Consider the following 10,650-nt stretch of genomic DNA (forward strand, 5'->3'; position numbering starts at 1 on the left):
GACTCCATTGGGGAATCCATGGATTTGATTGATTTCTCTTTTGATTGATACTTTGACCAGAGAAACTGTATTTTCTGTTTCTGTTTTTGACTTGATGATTGTGGGATTGGGTGAATTTAGTTAATTTTGAGTTAGTTAATTTAGTTAGGTTTCCTTGTAAGTTATGCAAAGGGAGTCATCAAACTCACATTTTCCCTCACATGGATGAAGCCTCGAAATTGTTGGAAAACCTTACTGTTCCACAACAAGAATTTCCAACTAGTTACCGTAAACTTTCTCCCAACGTACCGTCAACTGATGGAGTGATTGATCTAGTTTCAAGTACAGTCGATCACACTCTTCCATTGGAGAGTGAAACTCATATCACTCAGGTTGATGATCCATTAGTTGATCAAGTGGTCGATTCAATTTCACATTCAGTCGATCCCACTTTCCCTTTAGAGAGTGAACTTCATACCGCTCAGGTTCTTCTTGTTACATCAGATTCTTCTATGTCGGGGGGCATTTCACCTATTTCTACAGAACCCCCTCGAAGTACTGAGGTCTTTTCCTTTGATTGGAATAGACTTACAGAACCTCGTCTTCCTTCCTCCATCCCTTTCCAAATCATTGTCAAGGCTGGTGGTAGGAACATACATCGTACTCAGGTAGATGAAGGTGCTTCTGTTAGTATTTTATCCTCAACTGTTTGGAAAGCTTTGGGTTCCCCTCAGATTGTGCCTATTACGCAGAATCTGAAAGCTTTTAACAGAACCATTAGTGAACCTTTAGGGATCCTTCCTAAGTTTTCTATTGCCTTGGAAGGTAAAACTGTCTGTATTGATCTTATGGTAGTTCGAGGTCGCTTGGATTTCAATTTACTCCTTGGGCGAGACTATGTTTATGCAATGAAGGCTGTCGTATCGACACTCTTTCGCGTGATGTCTTTCCCTCACAATGGCAGTATTGTGACTGTAGACCAGCTTTCGTTCCCTAGTCTTGTTTCAACTACCAATAATATGACACCCCTAAATGTTCCTGATTCTAAAGTGGTATCTACCCCGCCACGGGTTAATTATGTGGCAACTGGTCCCATGTTTTTAGTTACCGATTTAAGTGAGCCTCTCACTGTTTGCTCATCTTCCTTTGATTTAGATCCGGTAATTGACATGGAAAACTCTATGGGATTACTTGAACACGATGTTCTTATCCCTTTTGAGTCCCTTGACATGTGTTCCTTCCAGAGAACTATTCTTCCTTCTGATGAAGATCTCTTGGAAGCCATGATCAAGGTGTGTCCATTGACATGTCTTTCTTCCAGTTGGAAGCCATGATCAGTGTTGCGAGGATAGTTCCTTTTCCTGTGTCAACCTCGTTAAAAAATGAAACAAGTGTCCACGAGGATAGTTTTTTCCTGTATCAACCTCGTTAAAAAATGAAACAGGTTGTATGAGGACAGTTCTTTTCCTGTGTCAACCTCGTTACGTTAAAACAGAATTAAAAAGATGGTCCTCTTACAGCCCTTTTCTGACCGTAAAATCATGAAAAGATTGCCGGATTTTTGTCGTTTCAAATTCGATATTGGAAATAAAGCGACGTGTCCTTGGTCGCTTTTTACTTCTCAGATCAGAGACACTAATCATGAAAGTACTCCTTGGTCGTAAAGATCAAGCGGTTCTCTCAAGTATTATTTTATACTTTTTCGGGCTTGGGAGACACAAATTTACGAAAAAGGTCAACCCTGGAGTCTTCTTAAGTTTTTCAGACTCTCTAAAATTGAAAAACGCCGAGTTTCTCCTATACTAGACTCGTTAAAATTTCACAATAAAGGACCTGTTGGATTACAAACAGGAACGGACCACTCCTTCTTAGGGTTCGAATCTAAACTAAGTTGGACTCATCCGAAGGATGAGCTTATAATCAAGCAAATGTTATCCTCCTCAAGCTTGTAAAAAATAAAGAGGTACTTGCTAGAAATGGTGGGGGAAAAGAGAGAAAAATGAGCCTATTTGTTATCCTTTGTCTCGGAAAAACCTTATCACCACTCTTGAACACGACACTTTTCATTCACCTGGGTTGGGAAATCCTTTGCCTAATAGTTGATCAAAGCACATTGAAAGTCTTCAGCCGGTTTCTGGGTATTAACTTTGGGTCAATTGTCACCAAGCCATCTGTTGTGTCGTTATGTGTTCAAGAGGTCACTGCAAATAAACCATTCATCTGCAAAATATCTGTCATCCATCTTGACCATCCCTGAGTCAGTCCTTACAGCTACATTTCTTCAACTTGATCTATCATTTCGTGTTGTGGGCTTGCCTACGATGGATCGCTTTCTATCGACATCAGCACATTATCTAGAAAGATGATCTAGGAATCATCAGTACCTTGAAATCTGCATGCCTCAATGGCAGGTTTCTCACCTTTGACGACAGTTTACATCATCGACTTTCGATCGAAGGATTCCATGACATGTTCAACATCAACACATCTATTCACATCTCATGGATTGTACTAGGTACTTTGAGAAACATTGACATCATTGGTGGTCTCTCTCACACTTGTTAACAGTTTACATCATTGACTGGTAATCAAGTGGTTTCTACCATGTTCGACATCAACTCATTTATTCGCATGAATAGAATCGTACTATTTCGGGAAGCAGAAATGAAGACCCTGGATCTAGTTTCCGCCATCCAGGCTGCGAGGAGTTTTGTATTCATTATATAGTAGACTAATTATAAATAGATGGCTGCGTCCATACTGTGTCTACATGTGTCTATGATTATGATGTATTGCGAAATCATTCCTATATCATAGCAGTAGGTAGTTTGTTAGTTAAGTTTTTGATCTGAGTATGGGAATGCCTACCTCAGCGATGATACGATCTCATATATGGATTTTGTGTTGAATATTTGCAGGTTCCGACTGGGCTCTCCACAGGATAATCCTCGAAATGATAAAGTGCTTCACCCTTCCTAGATGATATAAAACCCTAATCTACTACAGACCTCGCACTTTAGGGGGCAATCTGTTACACTAAAATTTGTCACCATGACTATTTGCAGTCAGTATGGCTCCATCAATAACCATACTGTCCTCCTTGGCAAGTCTTATACCTTTGCTCTTCATGTCAAACTCCAAAAAAGAGAGAAAGCCTTTGAAAAAGCAATATAACTCTGGTTCTGCACTTTCTCTTACTCTTACCTGTGTGTACGCACCTCAAGTTCATAATGCCTGTGTACTTGTACGCTCTATCTATAAAGGGGTGGGTGCGTACCCCTGTAAAAGTCAAAAGGCACAAGTTTTACTTCAAAAAACTTACTTGTGGTTGATTCTAGAGCATTCTAGAAGATGGTTTGACGTGGATTGAGCGCCTCCAGATGGTTCATGCATCCCAATGAAAGAGGAACTTATCCCATGAAGAGGGGAGTTATCCCTTTGAAAGAGGAGCTTATCCCATTGATGGTGGACCTGTTTAACTTCCTCCAAAGCATTATAAACACAAGCATTGGGTCAGAGGGAGGGGAGGTTGAAAGCTAAACATTCCTAAGGGTAGATGCTGCTGAAATTAGGACTCCCTTATAGAGCTTGAGAGGAGAGATTCCAATCCTTTCTTAGCTTCATTTGGAAGTGGGTGAGCTGATCAAAGTAGAGGAGAACTCTTGTTGGACCCTCGGATGGACCTGCACAACACCAAGGCACTGGTTGTAATGGTTTCTTTTGTTTCCAATTAATATAATTAAGTTCATTTTTCTGAACAAGTTGTTATATATAATTTGTTTCATAAACTCCTTGGTCTTTATGATGAATATGTTTTATTATATGATTTATTCAGGTGTTATGTAATCGTTTGCTTGTTAGTGAATGCAGGCTTCAAGGAGAAGGAGCTCATCTGGATCAGAGAGGCTTGGCTACTACAAACAGCGTTGGACTAGAGGTAAGCCTTAAACACCTGGGTGCTTTTATTTTAAATGCATATTTAGGGAAAGATAGTGCTTGATTGTTTTGTTTGTCACTAGAAAAGCCTTGTTTTCTAGGGAGGTCAGTTTTGTCTGCAAAATTGACTCTTTCCGCATGACAAGGAGACATAGCCCAGGAGGATTGGGTGAACTCCTTATTAAATTGTTGTGTTTTTCTATTTTCTTACTGTGTTTCTCTTACTTTTTTCTAGTGTTTGTGCGTTTCTCAATCTTATCGATCCGTTGCCTAAGATAACATAGACACACACACCAACACATGAGTCTGTAATACCTTCATTAATTAATTAACTGAGGTCATTCACAAGTGATTTTCAGATCAAGTGGTATCAGAGCTCTTAGGTTGCTTTAGGTTAGGCAAGCTTGTGTTGGATTTAGCTGTTGAATGCTAACTAGATCAAAGCTCAAATTAGGAAAAGGAGAGTTGGTCGAAACTAATCCTAAAATTGGGAGAGTCTATCCTCAGAAGAGAATGTCAGAGGAAGGTTCTGTGGGGCCATACCCTCAATTTGTAGATAGTTTCCTACCCATAAGGTCCATGGTAGAGGAAATGTATAAGGATTTTAGAAAATATAAAGATGAAGACTCATCAGGCTCCAAACAAGATAAAGGAGAAGAAGAGCCTCTCCTCCATGATCACTCAAAAGGAAAAGGGAAATAAGAAATCTTTCTCACACCTCCTAATAGCCCTGAACATAAAAAGAAGACATCTTTGATTAAACTAGATGTTAAATTTGATTTACCAATATATGATGGAGAGTTGAATGAAAAAAATCTGGACAATTGGATTAGACAAATTGATGTTTATTGCAGAGTGCAGAGTATTGATTCAGACAAGAGCAAGATTCAGCTAGCAAGCCTACTCCTTGGAGGCATTGCCTTGGTTTGGTAGGAAGGCAGGACCCAAGCTGACATGAAGAGACATGGTAAGACTATTTCTGTCTGGAGTTAATTTGTTTCTGCAATCAAAAAGCAATTCTATCCACTATCCCACATGCAGCAAGCCATGATGAGCTAGCAAAGGCTTTGAAAATTGAAAGGGCAAAGTGTACAAGGTTACACCCAAGAATTTAGGAAGCGAGCATTGATTCTAGGAATCTCATTAGAATCACCTAAGACTCTGTTGATGTACATCGGTGGTCTACACAGCTACATGAGGCACACTATCCTCATGTTTAATCCCACTAGTATAGATGAGATATCTGTTCAAGCTACACATCTAGAAGCTAGAGGAAAGAATGGAAACCCAGAAGTTAAGGGATCATCCCAACCCACTGCACGTAAGAATAATGAGAAAAGAAAACTGAGTTGGAAAGCAAGGAAGGCCAACACTACATAGAAAAGAAAAGCTTCATGCACTCACTGTAAGAAGGATGGGCATGATGATGAGCACTGTTCGATTCTACATCCGGAGCTGAGACCTAAGAAGTTCGAGGGCAAGAAGAAGAAGACTACTGCAACTATTCAGAAGGATTTGGAGTCGGACTCAGGAGATGAAACAACCATTGTAGCCACAGGTATAAAAGGTAAGAATTCTGAAGCATCTACTAGTAATTCTGCACAATCTACTATTGGTGAAGAAAATGAGAGAAAAATACATGAGCTTTTTCCATATTCTAGTTATTTCCAAAAATCAAAAGATTGATACTTTGTTTGATAGTGGCTCACAAGTAAATTTAATTTCTGAAGCAATTGTAAAGAAATTGGGATTACTGAATACACCTCACAAGAAACCATACCCATTAGGATGGTTAAATGATAAAGCACAACTACAAGTGCTTAGACAATGCAAACTAAAGTTTTCTTTTGGGTCAGCATTTGTAGGTGAGGTTGAGTTAGACATAATTCCTTTGGATATATGTGGAATTGTTTTAGGAAGTCCTTACTTGTATGACAGAAAAGCTATCTTTTATAGAGCTGAGAACAAGTATCTACTCGTTAAAGATGGAATTGAATACTTTGTGAGAGCTCATAAGCTCAAGAATAATTATACTCTCATAAACTCAGGGCAAATGAAACGAATGATAAATTCACGCAAACAATTTTTATTGATGGTTGTAAAGGAAAAGAAACCTGATAAAACCAATGTATTTGAGGGCTATGATCCTAAATAGCAAGCTGATTTAGAAAAAATTGTTTCAGAGTATGATATCCTGTTTCAAGAACCTAAAGGTCTACCATCCAAAAAGGAAATAGTGCATGAAATTAATTTGCAGCAAGATGCTCCATTGCCTAACATTGGAATGTACAGGTTGCCCACTTTAGAGAATGCAGAAATCAAGAGGCAGGTGCAGGAGTTGCTCAAGAAGGGGTTCATTAAACCTAGCACATCACCATGTGGATCTACAATCATTTGGTGAGAAAGAAAGATGGCTCGTAGAGAATGTGAATTGATTACTAAGCACTGAATAAGATAACAATAAAAAATTGTTATCCCCTTCCTCGCGTAGATGATATATTAGATCAATTGAAAGAAGTTGTTTATTTTTCCAAGTTAGACTTGCATAATGGATACCATCAGGTCAGAGTTGTAGAACAAGATGCATGGAAGACAGCTTTCAAAATAAAGCGGGGATTGTATGAGTGGCTGGTTATTCCTTTTGGCTTAACTAATGCTCCTGCTACTTTCATGAGAATAATGAATGATGTACTCAGACCTTTTCTTGATGATTTTGTTATTGTGTATCTGGATGACATTTTGATATTTAGCAAAACATGGGAAGAACATTTAAAGCATGTTAAGCAGACACTAGATGTTTTGAAAAGAGAAAAACTTTATGTTAAACTCTCAAAATGTGAATTTGGAAAAACATCTTTGAATTATTTGGGACATATAGTAGGGGGTGGTGAATTGAAGATAGATCCCTCTAAAGTGGCAGTCATTATAAACTGGCTTAAACCCAAATCTGCTGCAGAAGTTAGGAGCTTCTTAGGAGCAGCACAATATTGGATAAATTTCATTTCTAACTTTTCCTTAATTGTGGCTCCCTTACATGCTTTAACAGGATTGAACAAGGTGTTGCAGTGGGGAGGCAAACAGTAGAAAGCCTTCGACACCTTGAAATAAAAGATTAGTACGACACCAGTACTAGCACTGCCTGATCTTCAAAGACCGTTTGAGATCCAAATAGATGCCAGTGACTATGCCATGGGAGAAGTGTTGACACAACATGGTAAACCCATATGTTATCATTCTAATACATTTAATTCTGCAGTAGTTAACTATCCTACCTATGATAAAGAATTGTATGCACTAGTACAGAGTGTGAAAAAGTGGAAACATTACTTAATGGGCAAAGAGACAGTAATACATATTGATCATCAACCACTTCAATATCTACACTCCCAAACTAAGTTGCAGCAATCAAGACACTATAGATGGATGGGTTTTCTACAATAGTTTCATTTAGTCATCAGATATAAAAAGGGCATACACAATAAAGTTGCAAATCTGTTATCTAGACCCATTATAAATGCATCTACTATACTTAAGCATAATTTTGTGTTACATGAGAGCTACATTGAACAATATGCTCAAGATATAGACTTTAAAGATGTATATGCAACTTTAAGTCAAGGAAAACGAGTAGAAGAATTAGATTATCATGTGAAGGACCGACTCTTATATCATTGTGGGAAGTTATGCATTCCACAAACTGAAAGAGTAAAGATAATTCGAGAAGCACACACTTCTCTAATATCAAGTCACTTTAGGGTAAGTAAAATAGTTGCACAGTTGCAAAGATTTTGTTATTAGCCAAAAATGAATGAGACAGTTTCTAGATATGTAAGAGGGTGTCTTATGTGTGCTAAAAGCAAGCCCAACAATAGAAAACTAGGCCTGTACACTCCATTACCAGTTCCTTCTCATCCTTGGGAAAGTGTTTCCATGGACTTTGTTGGAGGGCATGATTATATGTATGTTGTTGTGGATAGGTTTAGCAAAATGTGTATTTTGATACCTTGTAATAAACAGATTACAGCTAAACAAACTGCAAAACTGGTCTTTCAACATGTATGGGTTCATTTTGGATTACCCACTTCCATTGTATCTGATCGAGACACCTGGTTTGTGGGAAAGTTTTGGTCAAGTCTGTAGGAACTAATAAATACCAAACTGAAGAATAGCACAACTTTTCATCCACAAACTGATGGCCAGATAGAAGTAGTCAACAAGACAGTGATCCAGTTGCTCAGGGGATATTGTAGCAAGCATCCTAAGCTTTGGGATGAACATTTGTGTTATGTGCAGCATGCTTACAACCGAGCCAAACATTTTTCTACACAGAGATCTCCGTTAGAGACCTGTTTTGGTTTCACACCAAGGTTGCCATTGGATTTTGTCTTTGGTAAGGACACAATAGTTGAGGGACACAGTGATGTGGATAGGGAAACTAGGTTCATTGAACAAATCCAAGAGATCCACCAGGCAGTACAGGAATAGCTGGAAAAGAGATAGGCCAAATACAAGGCAAGGCATGGAAAGCATCGGATGGAGCATAGTTTCCAAGTTGTTGTCCAAGTCTAGCTGTATATCAGCAAGAACAGGATGCAAGGTGAAGGTAAAAAGCTAAAGCCTATCAAGTATGGACCTTTCAAGATACTTGAGAAAATTGGTGAGAATGCTTTTTGCCTTGATCTACCAGCTTACATGCACATCTACTCAGTCATAAATGTAGATAGCTTGAGATTGTTTGAACCTTCACTAATTGAGGATCTCGACGAGCAGAGTCAATTACCTTCTATTGATGACTTGCTACCTAAATATCTTAATGAATTGAAGGAAGACACAGTTCTGGACAGGAAGATTAGAACGACGTGTAGGGGAGATGTTGAGTACCTCAAAGTTAGGATCAAGGGTTCAAAGTCGAGCAGCACAAAGTGGATAGAGATTGGATAAGTGAGACAATTGTACCCTCACTAAGTCGATGCTTGAAAACCAACTTTTGGTGGTCCAAAAGCTTTTTCAGTGGGAAGGCCATGATCCGAATTGGATCTTTGAAAATTCTCAAAGTTCTATGACTGTTTCAAATTATGACAGACTTCAAAATTTTGTAAAACAATGAGCTATCAGGAAGGACCTCTAGATAGTGGCAGTTTGTAGCCAGCATGGAACAACGAGGACCTCTGTCAAAGTGCACTGATCGAGGCCCATGGAGACTGTGCAGTGGCGCAAACTAGGAATTGGGAAATGCAGATCAAAAAATAGAGGTTGTTCGCACATCGCTGGGCAAAACCCCTCGAGAAGGAAAATCCCTGAGTGCACGGTCACAAGGAAAACCCGAAAACCATGGGAAAAGCGCTAAAAATGAAGGCGGGTCCCGCACTCCAAAACCGGCAGAATATCGAGGGCATTTCAGGCGGTAGGCGGGTTTGGTTGAAGACCCAGCGATTCCATACATTGAATGACGCATATCCGGCGGATGAGAGAGAAAACCGCTCTCATCGTAGGCTGACATTCGAGCAAGTCAACCGCGCGATAAGAGCAATGACCATAGGATCTGGAAGCCCCAGATCTCATGGCGGAGATTGCACCCGACGGGAGACCAAATTTGGTGGAAGAAATAAGCTACGGTGCATAAAGGTTTGAAGTTCGATTTGACCACTGAGCTGGTGGATGAATCATTTCACAAAGTAAACAAAATAACGACCGTTTGAGGAAGAGCTGGCACTCAGTTTTTGAAGGGACAAGTGGCCACCTACCTGTGGAACATTACACAGTGGCAATGATGTAGAGGCAAGGAATTCCAAGCTGACAGAGGTAGGTGAACTAAAGGGACAGAAGAGGAAGCGAACAGTCAAGGGATGGATTGGCTTTAAGCCATAAACAGATAGAAGGAGACAGTGAGACAGAGGAGACAGAGCAAAGAGTGAAGTAGAGAACAGAGAGTCGAGCTGACCTGCAGAGCTAAGGCAACATCGAGCAGACAGAACCAAGCTTGAGAGGTTCAAGCAATCCCTGTGAGGATATCTATCAAGAATTGAGTACCGAATTGGACTCATTCCATTAAAGACCAGTTGAGGTCGAGACTTGGTAAGGGGGAGTCTATGCACTCTAGTGGCTTGGGGAATCCAAGAACCACCCTACTAAGCATCATCTATTTCAGGAGACTCAAATTGAGCTCCTCATTGTAAAAACCCTGCCTAAAGACATAATAAGAAAAGGCCACCACTAAAAGCTGGACCAGGAGATGTAGCCCAGGAGGATTGGGTGAAATCCTTATTAAATTGTTGTGTTTTTGTATTTGCTTACTGCGTTTCTCTTACTATTTTCCAGTGTCTGTGTATCTTGTAATCTTATCGATCCATTCCTTAAGATAACATAGACACACACTCCATCACATGAGTCTATAATACCTTCATTAATTAGTTAACTGAGGTCACTCACAAGTGATTTTCAGATCACAAGAATAACTTAGGAGGACATCCATTGATTCTAAGAAGACCATGGCTAGCTACAGTTGATGCTTTTATAAGTTGTAGATTGGGTGATATGTTCATTTTTTATGTGAGCTCAACAAATAAATTCACACTGTATATACCAGTAAAAACAATAGTAGTGGTTGAAAATGACTAATGGATAGATGATGACATTGATATCAGACCAATTGCTACTTATTGTGAATCTAGTCAGAGTTTTCAAGAATAATACAATATTGAATATTTATCATCTCAATAACTATCCTTACATTCT

Source organism: Pinus tabuliformis, chromosome Q (assembly GCF_031772625.1).
Source record: "Pinus tabuliformis cultivar Carrire ecotype Pingquan chromosome Q, CPIR1, whole genome shotgun sequence".
Taxonomy (NCBI): Eukaryota; Viridiplantae; Streptophyta; class Pinopsida; order Pinales; family Pinaceae; genus Pinus; species Pinus tabuliformis.